This window comes from Anser cygnoides, chromosome 4 (genome assembly GCF_040182565.1).
Source record: "Anser cygnoides isolate HZ-2024a breed goose chromosome 4, Taihu_goose_T2T_genome, whole genome shotgun sequence".
Taxonomy (NCBI): Eukaryota; Metazoa; Chordata; class Aves; order Anseriformes; family Anatidae; genus Anser; species Anser cygnoides.
The window spans coordinates 80964690-80981264 of NC_089876.1; the positions used below are offsets into that span (position 1 = coordinate 80964690).

The 16575-nt window shown below is 52.1% G+C and overlaps 2 long non-coding RNA genes across 11 annotated transcripts; both read left to right on the forward strand.

The window, feature by feature from the left end:
- Positions 1 to 4551: 4551 nt before the first annotated feature.
- On the forward strand, positions 4552 to 10448 carry LOC136790772 (uncharacterized). 9 transcript variants are annotated; one of them, XR_010831375.1, is made up of 11 exons: positions 4552 to 4629; positions 4732 to 5165; positions 6106 to 6253; positions 6394 to 6448; positions 6800 to 8226; positions 8345 to 8397; positions 8480 to 8891; positions 9039 to 9160; positions 9279 to 9371; positions 9531 to 9584; positions 9685 to 10448. It is a non-coding gene; the product is annotated as an uncharacterized lncRNA (long non-coding RNA). The 9 variants fall into 9 exon arrangements; XR_010831371.1 differs by lacking the exons at positions 4552 to 4629; positions 4732 to 5165 and having other exon boundaries at positions 5175 to 6253; positions 8480 to 8527; positions 8632 to 8682; positions 8769 to 8891; positions 9685 to 10444; XR_010831377.1 differs by lacking the exons at positions 4552 to 4629; positions 4732 to 5165 and having other exon boundaries at positions 5175 to 6253; positions 6735 to 8226; positions 9685 to 10446.
- Positions 10449 to 10471: 23 nt separating this feature from the next.
- LOC136790771 (uncharacterized) lies at positions 10472 to 16455 on the forward strand. 2 transcript variants are annotated; one of them, XR_010831368.1, is made up of 6 exons: positions 10472 to 11041; positions 11170 to 11706; positions 11883 to 13579; positions 16012 to 16146; positions 16230 to 16280; positions 16410 to 16455. It is a non-coding gene; the product is annotated as an uncharacterized lncRNA (long non-coding RNA). The 2 variants fall into 2 exon arrangements; XR_010831369.1 differs by having other exon boundaries at positions 16012 to 16067; positions 16410 to 16424.
- The last annotated feature ends 120 nt before the right edge of the window (positions 16456 to 16575 follow it).

Genomic DNA, 16575 nt, shown 5'->3' on the forward strand with positions numbered 1-16575 from the left:
GGGCACATTTTGGCGCGGCGCCGCCCGGGCACATTTTGGCGCGGCGCCGCCCGGGCACATTTTGGCGCGGCGCCGCCCGGGCACATTTTGGCGCGGCGCCGCCCGGGCACATTTTGGCGCGGCGCCGCCCGGGCACATTTTGGCGCGGCGCCGCCCGGGCACATTTTGGCGCGGCGCCGCCCGGGCACATTTTGGCGCGGCGCCGCCCGGGCACATTTTGGCGCGGCGCCGCCCGGGCACATTTTGGCGCGGCGCCGCCCGGGCACATTTTGGCGCGGCGCCGCCCGGGCACATTTTGGGCGGCGCCGCCCGGGCACATTTTGGCGCGGCGCCGCCCGGGCACATTTTGGCGCGGCGCCGCCCGGGCACATTTTGGCGCGGCGCCGCCCGGGCACATTTTGGCGCGGCACATTTTGGCGCGGCGCCGCCCGGGCACATTTTGGCGCGGCGCCGCCCGGGCACATTTTGGCGCGGCGCCGCCCGGGCACATTTTGGCGCGGCGCCGCCCGGGCACATTTTGGCGCGGCGCCGCCCGGGCACATTTTGGCGCGGCGCCGCCCGGGCACATTTTGGCGCGGCGCCGCCCGGGCACATTTTGGCGCGGCGCCGCCCGGGCACATTTTGGCGCGGCGCCGCCCGGGCACATTTTGGCGCGGCGCCGCCCGGGCACATTTTGGCGCGGCGCCGCCCGGGCACATTTTGGCGCGGCGCCGCCCGGGCACATTTTGGCGCGGCGCCGCCCGGGCACATTTTGGCGCGGCGCCGCCCGGGCACATTTTGGCGCGGCGCCGCCCGGGCACATTTTGGCGCGGCGCCGCCCGGGCACATTTTGGCGCGGCGCCGCCCGGGCACATTTTGGCGCGGCGCCGCCCGGGCACATTTTGGCGCGGCGCCGCCCGGGCACATTTTGGCGCGGCGCCGCCCGGGCACATTTTGGCGCGGCGCCGCCCGGGCACATTTTGGCGCGGCGCCGCCCGGGCACATTTATCTTAGATCGAGCTAACGAGCAGCCGAAGTAAAGCAACTGGGAAGAGAGAGGTATTGCAGCAGGTACGCTGTGGCTGTGAGGTGCCTCAGGGGGTGCTTTTCTCTCGTCCCTGCAGGTGCTTGGTGCAGTCTTGGACAGGGAAATCCCCGTGTCACGGAGCAGTGAGGGAAGGTGAGCGTGTTGTCAGCCTGGTCGTCCCTTAACCAAAGTGAAGGGACGTAGTGGGTTTATGTGGCAAGGTTTTGGTAGCAGGGGGCTCTAGGGGTGGCTTCTGTGCGAAGAATCTAGAAGCTGCACCATGTTTGGTAAGGGCCCCACTGCTGACCAGAGCTGAGCCAAAAAGCGATGTTGTTTTGCGCCTCTGTGAGAGCATATTTAAGTCAGGGGAAAAAAAATGCTGCACCACACAGCAGCTGGGAGAGCGAGAGGAGTGAGGAACAGCCTTGCAGGCGCCAAGGTCAGTGAAGAAGGAGGGGGAGAGGTACTCCTGGTGCCGGAGCAGAAGTCCCCTGCGGCCTGTGGCGAGGACCATGGTGAAGCAGGCTGTCCCCCTGCAGCCCACGGAGTACCACGGTGGAGCAGGGTTCCATGCTGCAGCTGGTGGAGGAGAGCACGGTGGAGCAGGTGGACCTGCACTGATGGAGACTGCGGCCTGTGGAAGACCCTTGCCGGAGCAGATTCCGGGCCGGACCTGTAGACCGTGGAGAGGAGACCACGCAGGAGCAGGTGAGCTGGCAGGAGCTGCTGCCCGTGGGGGACCCAGGTTGGAGCAGTTTGCTCCTGAGGGATGGACCCCGTGGTATGGACCTACATCTGGAACAGTTCTGGAAGAGCTGCTGCCTGTGGGAAGGCCATGCCAGATCAGTTGACCAAGGACTGCATCCTGTGGGAGGAACCCCACAGCGCAGGGGATGAGGGCGTCCGAGGAGGAGTGGCGGCAAAGAAGCGCTATAGACTGACCATAAACATCGATCACCTGCACCGCTGGGGGGGAGAAGGTGGAAGAGGGTGGCTGGGGGGGAAGGTGCTTTTGGTTGCTTTCGTTTGTTTCTCGCTTCTCTACATTGCGTAGTAATAAGCAATAAATCTTTCTGTCTTTCTATGCTGAGTGTGTTTTGCTTATCACGATATTTATTGTGTAATCTCCTCATCCTTATCTCAACCCTTGAGCCCTTTTTCCTTGTATTTTCTCCCTGTCCTTCTCTGAGGAGGGAGAGGGAGAGAGCGGTTTTGGTGGAGCTCGGTCGCCTACCCCTGTAAAACCACCACAGGGGAAGATGTTCAGGTGTTTCCCTCTGAGGGTCTGAGGTGAGGCTGTTTGTCGCTGCAGTTGTCGCTGCAGTTTTTTTAACTACATCCAATAGAGTAAAATTCCAGTTTCTCTTTTAGAGGTGCTCTAGGTGGCTTCAGAGAACGGGTGGAAGTATCTGCCACGTGGGGTAGGTAAGGGACTGAGGTAAAGGAGGGGATGAGAGTAACTGACCTGAGGGTGCAGTGGCTTTTATTGCTGTGGTTGCTTTCTGTTCTGCTTATCAGGTGCCACAGGGAAGGTGGGCTGTGATAGTCTTTAGAATAGGAGCAAAGGAGGTCACTGGAATGCTGTTTGGTTCCTGAGAAAGGTGTTGCAGAGGAAAAAGATGGTCTGGCGTGGCAGCTCCTGATGATGGTGGTCGTCTTCAGTAGGTGAAGCGGTGCCTGAAGCCCCATGCCGTGGAGCCTGAGCACGCCTCGCTGAGGATGAAGCCTGCTTTCCAGCAGTTCCCAAAACTGTGTTGAGGCTGAAATGGTGTGTCTGTGTTTGGGCTGGGGTTGCACCTTGGTGAGTGTAGGGATGAGTTTTAAGCTGGTGCAGCAGAGGGCCAGGCTCCATTGTCCTGTAGTGTGTTTTGACCCATCAGCATAGCCTTTTGGTTTACAGATAGCCTACTCAAGTATGTGATTTTTCCTGCAAGTGATGTTATTACATGGAATTGATTTTTTTTTGCATGTAATCTGTTATGCTCCCAGATTTTTCTTTCTGTATAAATAAAGGTTTGAGCTAATTCTAGCTGAAAAAATTTCAGTTACTTCCTTGGTCATATTGTCTTTTCAATATTCAAAGCTGCAGCAAAAGCATGGGTATTGTTGCTTCTAGAATCACCCCAGTTCTCTTGTCTGCAGTCTGCATGCTGTTGAGCTAAACCAGATTTAAAAAAAGAAAAAAAAAAAAAAACAAACCCCAAAACAAAAAAAAACCCACAGCTGCTGTGCTTATTGTGCTCTTTCTACTTTCTTGTGCTTTGCCCCTCCCCTTTCCCAGGTGATTGGGTTTGGGTGCTGGGCGGGGCCAAATGGTATATGAGCCCCAGGTATGCCATTAGAGAGTTCATTGTGCCTGGGCTGCTCTTTGGGGTAAGTGCTTTGTTTTTCCTTCAGTCAGTTGCAGGGTTCTTTGGGCAGGTTGGAGTCTATGGATTTCTAGATTTTAAGTGCTTGGAAATCACTTACTAGAGGGATATTTAGCAGAGGTCGCTGGCTCACTTGTTTTTGGGATGGTGGGATCCACTTGTGTTTTTGGGTTATATTTGAATCTCTAGACGTATGAAGCCACTTGTGTAACTCTCCAGAGGACTAAAAAGAGCCTGATTACACACTGCAAGAGGCTTGACCGCGTAGGCGCAGTATTACCAAGAGACTGAGCAGGGTCGTATCAGAGTTTACCTTTTTCATCTGTAAAGGGTAAGTCTGTGATTAGCCCTGCTGGGGCTGCTGTGTGTGCATGGCTTTTTGGCATTTGTGGAGCTCAGTTGTGTTTTTTGTGTGTGTGGTATTACTTTTTTTTTTTCTTTTGAGAGCCAAATAGTGTGTGCGCTGAGCGTGGTTGGCAGGAGGAGGTGGGGAATTGTCTGGCAGGGGAGCTGTTCAGGACTGGTAGGTTTGGTTTCTAGGAGCGTGCGGCATCCTTCCTGTGCGATGCCACTGATTGTTGGGCAGGAACGTTCCAGCTCGTGCGTCTTAAACAACGTAGCTTGTGCAGTGTGTGTTGTGTGGCCCGGGCAGAGTTTGCCGCGGCGCTGTGAGCGAAGAATCTCAGCTCGAGCTGGTGAGCAGCTGAAGTAAAGGAGCTGGGAAGAGAGAGGTATTGCAGCAGGTACGCTGTGGCTGTGAGGTGCCTCAGGGTGTGCTTTTCTCTTGTCTCTGCAGGGGCTTCATGAAGTCTTGGACAGGGAAATCCCCGTGTCACGGAGCAGTGAGGGAAGGTGGGAGTTTTATCAGCCTGGTGATCCCTTATCTGAAGCGAAGGGAAGACATTCAGGTGTTTCCCTCTGAGGGTCTGAGGTGAGGCTGGCTGGGACAGAGGAGCAGTGTGGCAGGTGGTTGCTTGCAAGCACAGCGGTCATTTTGTCCTTCTGTGTTCCCAGGTGGCATGGGTGATGGTGGCCGTTCCTTTGGAGCTTGGATCTAACTTGCAGGTACAGAGGCAAGTGGACTGCTGTTTTGAAACGAAAACATTAAATATGGGGTGACTTCTGTTGTTGAGGGATGGGTGCTAATGCTGTCAGCTGAATGTTTGTCTTCTGACTGTGTTTTCCTTTGTTCAGGCTGAAACGCAGTGTGCAGTACAGGACGTCACGGCGCGAGCTACTTCTGGAGTGACTCTGGTGAGTGATGAACAGAGGTAGCTGTTATTTTTGGGGTGCGGTTGTCGCTGCAGTTTTTTTAACTATATCAAATAGAGTAAAATTCCAGTTTCTCTTTTGGAGGTGGCTCTAGGTGGCTTCAGAGAACGGGTGGAAGCATCTGCCACGTGGGGTAGGTAAGCGGCTGAGGTAAAGGAGGGGATGAGAGTAACTGTCCTGAGGGTGCAGTGGCTTTTGCTGCTGTGGTTGCTTTCTGTTCTGCTTATCAGGTGCCACAGGCAAGGTGGGCTGTGATAGTCTTTGGAATAGGAGCAAAGCAGGTCACTGGAATGCTGTTTGGTTCCTGAGACAGGAGTTGTAGAGGAGAAAAGCTTTCAATATTCAAAGCTGAAGCAAAAAAAAATAAACCACAGCTGCTGCTTCTCCTCTTTCTACTTTCTTGTGTTTTGCCCCTCCCCTTTCCCAGGTGATTGGCTTTGGGTTCCAGGGAGGGCCTAGTGGTCATTGAGTCACAGGCATCCCATCAGAGAGCTCATTCTGCCTGGCTGCTCTTTGGGGTAAGTGCTTTGTTTTTCCTTCAGTGAGTTGCAGGTTTCTTTAGGTGGTTAAGAGTCTATGGACCGATGCGTTTCCAAGTAGAGACCGGTACGCCCATCTTTGTGAGGTAACAACTAGTAGGATCTGTTAGAGTAAACCAATCTAGTAATAGGTGCCTGTATTGCATGCAGCTCTTCTTCAGGTGAGTAATTGTTATAGCGTGTTTACGGATATTGTGGCAATCTTACTTTGTGTGTTTGCTTTGTGGTTCTGGGTCCCTTATGATTTTTGCTGATTTAAGCCAAATATTATGAAAGTTATAACCTTGGTGGCAAAGTGATGGAGCAGGGTTTAGGAGATAAGTATCATCGAAGCTCCCTGTGTAAGCATGCATCTGAAAAGAGCAGCAGTAGGCGTGTAAGGGGTAGTCTTTTTCAGGGTTAGGGACAGTTTGTTATAGTTTTGGAGCTTTTGCCTGTGGTTTGTGTGGCTGTAGAGTCTTTAGACGTTGCAGCCTTCTAGTTTTTAAGTGCTTGGAATTCACGTAATAGAGGTGTGCTTAGGAGGTATTGCCGGCTAACTCGTTTTTAAGAAATGGTGGGGTACGGTTCCTCGACCGCATAAGCACGGTAGCATTACCAAGAGACTGAGCAGGGTCACCGTTCTCATCTGTAAAGGGTAAGTCTGTGATTACCCCTGTTGGGGCTGCTGTGCATTCATGGCCTTTTGGCATTTGTGGACCTGAGGGTTTTTTTTTCCTGGCTCTCGTCTCTGTGTTTGAGTCCTCTGCAAGGAGCTGTACTATTTGCATGTCCACCACGGATATGACCTCCTCTTTTTGTTTCTTGTAGCCCAGGGCATGGGCACGGACACTTGAATGAGGCATGAGGGTGAGTGGACGGCAGTGTGGGCCCTGAGTTGGTCAGTGGATTGTGTTGGTCTGCTTTGCCTGTTATGCAGGCTTTGGAAGCACCTTGTGACAGCAGAGTACATCTCCTGCCACGTTCCTGAGGCGCGCCAGGCGTCAGCGGTTCCAGTTCCTGAAATGCTGGAGATGCTCTGAGCACAAGAGGAGCTGGGAGCGTGATGCATCTCCTTGGGATGTTAGGTGAGCGAAGCGGTGGTACTGGGTTGGGGAACGTGGGTCTGGGGCTTCTTGGCTGTTGGGGTAGGGGAGGAAAGAAGAGGAGTGGGTATAGACTGTTTTGTGGATTGTCATTTTTGTTTGTTCTTTCTCCTTGGTCTAAGCTACGTGACCTTGGCTCAGCACAGTAAATGGAAGCGCTAAGCCTGGATCGGGAAGGTGAGTGGAGTACAGTTGGAAAAAGGGCATTGGTTTTGGTTTGGTAGTCTATTGGTCCCACCTCTGGGTGACTCCTCTTTTCCGGGGACGAAGAAGATAGGGGGGACATCCTAGTTGGCTTCTGTGGTCCACCTTGAGGATGGATTGTGACCCCTGAGAATTAAGTCCAGGGGCAAATACTGTGTGTTTGGGGGTGGTTGGCAGGGGAAGGCGGGCAGTTGTCTGGAGTTGGTCTATCTGACTTCAGTAGCAGAGCAGGTCAGCGGACTACTGTTTTGTTTTTGAGGTGGGTGTTTCACTAGAAGACGTTTGGCTGGTGTGCCAGTGCCCGATGGCACTTTATTTCTGCAGGTGAAGAGGAGCCTCGTGCCGGAAGCAATGTCCTGGCTAGCCTTCGTGTTCCTTGATGAGGATGGAACCTGCCTCCCATCATTCCCAAGCTAAGTTGTGGGGCAAGTGCTATGTTTGCTTTCGGGTTTTGAATGCACACATAGGGCGAGGGTCTGTGCTTTTAAGTCATTGCTGTGGATGGGGCCTTTTAGGATTGATCATGGTCAGACAGTGTGTGGGGGCGTGGGATTCTGTCAGGTAGGGCTTGAGCACGTGCCAGGCAGGGCAGTTCCAGCTTGGTGTCTGTGTTCTGTGTTGTCTGTGCTGTGCTGTTGCTCCTGGTGCTTGGCAGGCCCTGGGGAAGCCGTCCTGAGGGTGTTGAACACTTGACCTCACTGGAATAATGCTGATGCTCAATTGGAAGCTGAGCATTTCTTATCTTGCAGTGGGAGCCTAAAGAGATCATTTCTTCTGTGCGTGTAATTTTTTTGTATCAAATGTTTCTTGATGTGATCATCATGTGTTACGCGCTCCTCAGGTCTTGATATCCTCATTGCCTTTTTCCACTGGACGGATTAGATGGGCAACTTGTTAGCCACACCAAAGGTCCTAAATGCTTGTTTCATCATCGTAGGGCTGATCTGAGCACTTCTTGACTTGCAGTCGCAGCTTAAAGCGCAGATGTTTCAGGTCTTGTGCATCATATTCGGTTTCAGATGGCATCTGTTTCCATCCTCGCTGTTGCGGAAGTCATGTGGGCTTCATCAGGAGCTCTGTCTTGGGAGTTCATTTCCGAAGCATTTTTCTTCCGGGGTTTGCACTCCCCATCCTTCTGGTCTCTTGCCTTGAAGGCAGGCTTTTTATGCCTCCATCATCCCAGTTCTGGCAGTTGCTTCCAGTCGCATGTCGTGACATTTGAGTCTCTCCTTGGGTCTGCTGCAGAGCACCTGTTCTGACTTGCTGTCGCTGTATGGCTTCCCTCTGGGAGTCCTTTTTTTGCGCCTTGTGTTCTGTGTTTTGTTTGTAACGTTTGTAGCATGCCTGTGTGTGTGTTTGGCCTGGAGCTGTCCTGCCTGGCAGTTAGTGATGGTAGCTAACGTGGCGGTGTACTAATACATTGTCCGGACTGTTTTGGCAAAGACATCCGGTCTGCCTCTGGGCACGTACTGAAGGGCAGCTGGCACAGAGTCATCTCCGTGGTGTTTGGCAAATGTGGAGGGGGAGACCTGAGCTGCTTGCGAGCAGCTGTTTGCATAGTGCTTGAATAGTGCTAGAGGAGAGGTCTGTCATTGAATCTTGAAAGCTCGCAGATGTGGAGTGTTTTTATTTTTCTCCAGTCCTAGATAAACCTTAGGAGGAACCGGTCAAAGGAAAGAGCTCCTTCTGGAGCTGTCAAGCTCTCGTTCGGCAGCTCGGTGACTGTCTTGATCTACTTCTGAGGTGCCGAGGCAAGTTGTCTGCTGTTTTGAAATGATAAAACTAGACATGGGGTCCCTTGTGTTGTTGAGGGATGGGTGCTAATGCTGGCAGCTGAATGATTACCTTCTATGTTTTCATTTGTTAAAGCTGAAACACAGCGTACAACCTGGGACGTCACACCCAGAGCTGCCTCTGGCAAGGTGAGCGATGAACAAATGGAGCAGTTATAGTTGGGTTGCGGTTGTCACTGTCACTCTAAGTGACCCCTCTATTCTGTTTTAGAGGTGTTGTAGCTGGCTTAAGAGGGCAGATGGAAGCATCTGCCTCGGGGTAGGTAAGCGGGTAGAGGTAAGGCAGCAGATGAGAGTAACTGTCCTAGCTGTGCTGCGGCTTTGGATGCTGCCTTAGCCTATGCTTTTCTTCCTCTTTCACAGGTGTCTCGCACAGGCTTAAAGGAGCAAACTGCATTCTGAAGAGCTGCTTAAGTAGGGGGGCTGGTCATGAGCTGGGTTGGAGCGGAATGGCCAAGTAGCACGAGGTGACTATGAAAGGTCTCTGTCTTGCTTTGCAGGTGCCATGGCAGGCTCTACACAGAAGTGGCTGAGGATTTGAGATGAGGCCGGAGAGTGACAAGGAGCAGCACGTGCAGGGATGGTTTCCAAGCGCTGCGGTTGCTTTCTCTTCTGTTGATCAGGTGCCACAGGCAAAGTGGGCTGTGACATCAGTCTTTAGAATGGGAGCAAAGCAGGTCACTGGAATGCCGCAGGGCATCTGAGAAGGGTGTTTTAACAGGAAAAGTTTGTCTGGCATGGCGGTGTCTGATGGCAGTGTGTTTCCACAGGTGAAGAGGTGCCTGGAGCCCCATCTCATCTAGCCTGCACGTGCCTTGAGGATAAAGCCTGCTTTCCAGCAGTGTGGAAAGCACCACCAGTCTGTGGTGCCGGCCCGGCCGAGTTGGAGCATGTGAGCAGCTGAAGAAAAAGAGCTAGTGAAAGAGAGGTATTGCAGCAGGTAGGCTGTGCCTGTGAGGTGCCTGAGGATCTGCCTTTTCTTTTTTTTCTTTTGTGGGTGCTTCCTGCAGCCTTGGAGAGGTGAATCCCCACATTATGGAGTGCTGAGGAAAGGCGAGAGGGTCGTCAGCCCAGTCAGTGTCCCTAAGCAAGGTCCCCCTAAGGCAAGTCCTTGAAGTGTTTCCCCTGGTTTAGCAGGTGCTGCAGCAGGCCTTCCTCAGAATCTGCTGAGGGTCTGAGGTGAGGCTGGGTGGGATAGAGGAGCAGTGTGGTGGGTGATTACTTGAGAACACAACGATCATTTTATCCCTTTGTTTTCCCAGGTGGTGTGGGTGATACTGGCTGTGCTGTTGGAGCTTGGACTCAGAGAGGAACGGGTGAGCACAACCGTATGTTGCTTCAGTGGTAGTCAGTATTGCGGAGGAGGTGGGCATCAGGGCCGGTGTGCTAGTGAATGCTGGTACGCTGTTTTTGCAGATGATGATAAGCCTGGCCATGGACTCAGATGTCTCTCAGTGTCTGTGCATTTCTTGAGGTGGAGGGAATTTACCATCCAGCAATCTGAGAGCTAAGTTGAGGGGCACCTGGTATTTGCATATGTGGTGTGGCTGATGGGAGCTGGGAGCCGGAGCAGCATGGAGCCAGCCGGCTGAATATACTTGGTGCCACTGTGAAGGTGGTTCAGGCTGGGTCACCTTCAGGCTGCTTGAGGCTGGGTCACCAGGCTAATAGAAGGAGCAGGGGCTATTTTGTAGTGTGAGTGTATGTGCCAGGCAGGACAGTTCCCATCTGTTTATTTGTCTTGTAGTGCTGCTTCTGCAGTGTGTGTTCTGTGTCATGCACTCCTCGGGTCTTTGTGTCAAATGTTTCTTGATGTGATCATCATATTTTACGTGCTCCTCAGGTCTTGATATCCTCATTGCTTTTTGCACTGGACAGACTAGAAAGGCAACTTGTTAGCCGTACCAAAGGTCCTAAATGCTTGTTTTGTCATCATGGGTCTGATCCGAGCACTTCTTGTATTGCAGTCGCAGCTTAAAGCGCAGATGTATTTCAGGTCTTGTGCATCATATTCGGTTTCAGATGGCATCTGCTTCCATCCTCGCTGTTGCGGAAGTCATGTGGGCTTCATCAGGAGCTCTTGCTTGGGAATTCATTTCCTAAGAGATTTCTTCTGGGGTTTGCACTCCCCATCCTTCTGGTCTCTTGTCTTAAAGGCAGGCTTTTTATGCCTCCATCATCCCAGTTCTGGCAGTTGCTTCCAGTCGCATGTCGTGACACTTGAATCTCTCCTTGGGTCTGCTGCAGAGCACCTGTTCTGACTAGCTGTAGGGCTTCCCTCTGGGAGTCCTCTTTTTTTTTGCGCCTTGTGTTCTGTGTTTTGTTCGTAACGTTTGTAGCGTGCCTGTGTGTGTGTGTTTGGCCTGGAGCTGTCCTGCCTGGCGGTTAGTGATGGTAACTAACGTGGCGGTCCATCGGTGTACTAATACATTGTCCGGACTGTTTTGGCAAAGACATCAGGTCTGCCTCTGGGCACGTACTGAAGGGCAGCTGGCACAGAGTCATCTCTGTGGTGTTTGGCAAATGTGGAGGGGGAGACCTGAGCTGCTTGCGAGCAGCTGTTTTTCATAGTGCTTGAATAGTGCTAGAGGAGAGGTCTGTCATTGAATCTTGAAAGCTCGCAGATGTGGGGTTTTGATTTTTTGTTTGTATTTCTTTCCCCTCCCCAGTAGAGGGGTAAACCTTAGGAGGAACTGGTCACAGGAAAGAGCTCCTTTTGGAACTGTCAAGGACTCGGTAGGCAACCCGGTGACTGGCTTGATCTACTTTCCAGGTGCTGAGGCAAGGGGGCTGCTGTTTTGAAATGATAAAATTAGCCATGGGGTCCCTTGTGTTGTTGAGGGATGGGTGCTAATGCTGGCATCTGAATGATTATTTTCTGACTGTTTTCATTTGTTAAAGCTGAAACACAGCGTACGACCTGGGACTTCACAACCAGAGCTGGTTTTGGCAAGGTGAGCGATGAACAGATGCAGCAGTTATTTTAGGGGTGCGGTTGTCACTGCAGTTACTTAACTACACAAAATACAGTTAAAGTCCTGTTTATATTCCAGAGGTGTTGTAGCTGGCTTAAGAGAGCAGATGGAAGCATCTGCCTCGAGGGCAGGTGAGGGGGCAGAGTAAGGGAGCAGGTGAGAGTACCTGTCCTAGCTGTGCTGCGGCTTTGGATGCTGCCGCGGCCTATGCTTTTCTTTTTCTTTCGCAGGTGCCTCGCACAGACTCAGAGGGGCCAAGTTGCACTATGAATAGCAGCACGAGAAGGGCAGGCTGGTCGTGAGTGGGGTTGGAGCAGAATGGCCAAGTTGCGCAAGGTGACTGCGAAGGGTATCCATCTTGCTTTGCAGGTGTCATGGCAGGCTCTACACAGAAGTGGCTGAGGATTTGAGAAGAGGTTACAGAGCATCAAGGAGCGGCACGTGCAGTGACGGTTTCCAAACGGTATGGTTGCTTTCTCTTCTGTTGGTCAGGTGCCACAGGCAAGGTGGGCTGTGACACTAGTCTTTAGAATCGGAGCAAAGCAGGTCACTTGAATGCCGCGGGGCATCTGAGAAGGGTGTTTTAACAGAAAAAGCTTGTCTGGCATGGCAGTGCCTGATGGCAGTGTGTTTCCACAGGTGAAGAGGTGCCTGAAGCCCCATCCTGTCTAGCCTGCGCACACCTCGCTGAGAAGGAAAGCCGCTTTCCAGTAATTCAGAAAGCCAAGTTACGTCTCGGCCTCGAGCATCTGGGGCGTGTGCCTGTGCTTTTGGGCCTGTCTGTAGCGTTTGGCACCTGCATTAGTACTTTCTTGGCATATATTTAGGCTTTTGGGGCCTGTGTCTTGGGGGGGTGTGGAGCTGCTTGTACACCTTTGGGGACTGTGTTTTGGGGGGGGGTGTCAGGGCCTGCATCTGGGGGGGTTGGAAGCTGCTCCTACAGTGTAGGGATCTGTATCTGTGGGGGTTGGGAGTTGCTTGTACACTGCAGGGACTTCCCTCTATGGGGCTTTGGGGCCTGCCTCTGGGGGGGGGCGCTGGTTGGGAGCTGCTTGCACACCCTTGGGGCCTGCATCTGTGGGGGCTTGGTGCCTGTGTCTCTGGGGAGCGGGGGGGTTCAGAGCTGGTTGTACAGTATAGGAGCCTGTGTTGGGGGGTTTGGGAGCTGCTCGTACACTGGAAGCCTGGGATGGGGGGGGAGGTTTGGAGCTGCTTGTGCACCTTTGGGGCTTGTATGTGGGGGGGGGTCGGGTGCTGGTTGTACACCTTTGGGGCCTGCCTCTGGGGAGGGAGGGTGGGGAGTTGCTTGTACACCTTTGGGGCCTGTGTCTGGGGGGGCTTGGGGCCTGCGTCTTGTCGGGGGGGGGTGTTGGAGCTGGTTGTACACCTTTCGGGCTTGCGTCTGGAGGGGGTTGGGGCCTGCCTCTGGGGGGCTGGTTGTGAGCTGCTTGTATACTGTAGGGGCCTGCTTGTACACCTTTGGGGCCTGAGTCTGGGGTGTGGGGGCGGGGGCTGGGGCTGGGGCCTGGGGCCTGCATCGGGGTGGGGTAGGGTCCAGTTCATGGGGGGCGGGTTGGGAGCTGCTTGTGGACAGTTGGGGTCTGCATCTGGGTGTGGTTGGGGCCTGTGTCTGGGGGTGGGCTGTGGCCCGCTTGTAGACTTCTGCAGCCTGCGTCTGGTGTTTGGTGGCTTTTCTGTAGCGTTTGGGGCTTGCATTTTGGCTTTGGGATGCGTCTTGAGCTTCTGGGGCCTAGCTGTAGTGCTTGGGGCCTGTGTCTGGGGCTTTTCTGTAGCATTTTGGTCGCGTGTTTGTGATTTGGGGTCTGTATCCAGGGTTTTGCCTTTTTTGTAGTTTTCAGCTTTGTGTCAGTTTCTTTGTGGGTTGCCTAGGGTTAGGGGCAGTTTGGGGTTTGGATCATTAGTCAGTGTCATTAGTGTCGGGGGGTTGATATGAAGGGTTAGGGTTGTGGTTAGAGTTGTTAGGGTTAAAGGGAATAAGGATTTTAGGGTAAGGAGATCAAGGTTGTGGGAATAAAAGTTTTTGCACAGAGTTACATTGTTTAGAGGGAAGGAAGGTGGTATTGAGATATGCTTGCAGTGATAAGAAAGCTTACCAGACGACCTTGTGAAATGCAGACAACCAGAATCCTTAGAGCAATTGGTTGGAAATCATGGTGTAAGAAACATTACCACCTCAAAGAGGAAAACAGTCAAGGAAAAAAGAAAATTGACTTGTAACAGGCCAGCAGCTGTGTATTTTCAGTGAAGCACCGGATAGATTGTGAACCTGGATTACCCAGTCAATGGGGAAACTGAAGCGAAGAATCTCAGAGCTGGTGAGGAGCTGAAGTAAAGGAGCTGGGAAGAGAGAGGTATTGCAGCAGGTACGCTGTGGCTGTGAGGTGCCTCAGGGTGTGCTTTTCTCTTGTCTCTGCAGGGGCTTCGTGCAGTCTTGGACAGGGAAATCCCCGTGTCACGGAGCAGTGAGGGAAGGTGATAATTTTATCAGCCTGGTGATCCCTGATCTGATGCAAAGGGAAGACATTCAGGTGTTTCCCTCTGAGGGTCTGAGGTGAGGCTGTTTGGGACAGAGGAGCAATGTGGCAGGTGGTGGCTTGCAAGCACAGTGGTCATTTTGTCCTTCTGTGTTCCCAGGTGGCATGGGTGATGGTGGCCGTTCCTTTGGAGCTTGGATCTAACTTGCAGGTACAGAGGCAAGTGGACTGTTGTTTTGAAACAAAAACATTAAATATGGGGTGACTTCTGTTGTTGAGGGATGGGTGCTAATGCTGTCAGCTGAATGTTTGTCTTCTGACTGTGTTTTCGTTTGTTCAGGCTGAAACGCAGTGTGCAGTACAGGATGTCACAACCCGAGCTACCTCTGGAGTGACTCTGGTGAGTGATGAACAGAGGTAGGTGTTATTTTTGGGGTGCGGTTGTCGCTGCAGTTTTTTTAACTATATCAAATAGAGTAAAATTCCAGTTTCTCTTTTAGAGGTGCTATAGGCGGCTTCAGAGAACGGGTGGAAGCATCTGCCACGTGGGGTAGGTAAGCGGCTGAGGTAAAGGAGGGGATGAGAGTAACTGTCCTGAGGGTGCAGTGGCTTTTATTGCTGTGGTTGCTTTCTGTTCTGCTTATCAGGTGCCACAGGCAAGGTGGGCTGTGATAGTCTTTAGAATAGGAGCAAAGCAGGTCACTGGAATGCTGTTTGGTTCCTGAGAAAGGTGTTGCAGAGGAAAAAGGTGGTCTGGCGTGGCAGCTCCTGATGATGGTGGTCGTCTTCAGTAGGTGAAGCGGTGCCTGAAGCCCCATCCCGTGTAGCCTGAGGATGAAGCCTGCTTTCCAGCAGTTTCCAAAACTGTGTTGAGGCTGAAATGGTGTGTCTGTGTTTGGGTTGGGGTTGCACCTTGGTGAGTGTAGGGATGAGTTTTAAGTTGGTGCAGCAGAGGGCCAGGCTCCATTGTCCTGTAGTGTGTTTTGACCCATCAGCATAGCCTTTTGGTTTTCAGATAGCCTACTCAAGTACGTGATTTTTCCTGCGAGTGATGTTATTACATGGAATTGATTTTTTTTCTTGCATGTAATCTGTTATGCTCCCAGATTTTTCTTTCTATATAAATAAAGGTTTGAGCTAACTCTAGGTGAAAAAATTTCAGTTACTTGCTTGGTCGTATTGTCCTTTCAATATTCAAAGCTGCAGCAAAAGCATGGGTATTGTTGCTTCTAGAATCACCCCAGTTCTCTTGTCTGCAGTCTGCATGCTATTGAGCTAAACCAGATTTAAAAAAAAAAAACACAGTAAACAGAAACAAGAAACAAACCACCACAGCTGTTGCTCCTGCTCTCTTTCTACTTTCTTGTGCTTTGCCCCTCCCCTTTCCCAGGTGATTGGGTTTGGGTGCTGGGCGGGGCCAAATGGTATATGAGCCCCAGGTATGCCATTAGGGAGTTCATTGTGCCTGGGCTGCTCTTTGGGGTAAGTGCTTTGCTTTCCTTCAGTCAGTTGCAGGGTTCTTTGGGCAGGTTGGAGTCTATGGATTTCTAGATTTTAAGTGCTTGGAAATCACTTACTAGAGGGATATTTAGCAGAGGTCGCTGGCTCACTTGTTTTTGGGATGGTGGGATCCACTTGTGTTTTTGGGTTATATTTGAATCTCTAGACGTATGAAGCCACTTGTGTAACTCTCCAGAGGACTAAAAAGAGCTTGATTACACACTACAAGAGGCTTGACCACGTAGGTGCAGTACTACCAAGAGACTGAGCAGGGTCGTATCAGAGTTACCTTTTTCATCTGTAAAGGGTAAGTCTGTGAATACCCCTGCTGGGGCTTCTGGTGTGCATGGCTTTTTGGCATTTGTGGAGCTCAGTTGTTTTTTTTGTGTGTGTATGGTATTACTTTTTTTTTTTCTTTTGAGAGCCAAATAGTGTGTGTGCTGAGCGTGGTTGGCAGGAGGAGGTGGGGAATTGTCTGGCAGGGGAGCTGTTCAGGACTGGTAGGTTTGGTTTCTAGGAGCGTGCGGCATCCTTCCTGTGCGATGCCACTGATTGTTGGGCAGGAACGTTCCAGCTCGTGTGTCTTAAACAACGTAGCTTGTGCAGTGTGTGTTGTGTGGCCCGGGCAGAGTTTGCCGTGGCGCTGTGAGCGAAGAGTCTCAGTTCGAGCTGGTGAGCAGCTGAAGTAAAGGAGCTGGGAAGAGAGAGGTATTGCAGCAGGTACGCTGTGGCTATGAGGTGCCTCAGGGTGTGCTTTTCTCTTGTCTCTGCAGGGGCTTCATGAAGTCTTGGACAGGGAAATCCCCGTGTCACGGAGCAGTGAGGGAAGGTGGGAGTTTTATCAGCCTGGTGATCCCTTATCTGAAGCGAAGGGAAGACATTCAGGTGTTTCCCTCTGAGGGTCTGAGGTGAGGCTGTTTGGGACAGAGGAGCAATGTGGCAGGTGGTCGCTTGCAAGCACAGTGGTCGTTTTGTCCTTCTGTGTTCCCAGGTGGCATGGGTGATGGTGGCCGTTCCTTTGGAGCTTGGATCTAACTTGCAGGTACAGAGGCAAGTGGACTGTTGTTTTGAAACAAAAACATTAAATATGGGGTGACTTCTGTTGTTGAGGGATGGGTGCTAATGCTGTCAGCTGAATGTTTGTCTTCTGACTGTGTTTTCCTTTGTTCAGGCTGAAACGCAGTGTGCAGTACAGGACGTCACGACCCGAGCTACCTCTGGAGTGACTCTGGTGAGTGATGAACAGAGGTAGGTGTTATTTTTGGGGTGCGGTTGTCGCTGCAGTTTTTTTAACTACATCCAATAGAGTAAAATTCCAGTTTCTCTTTTGGAGGTGC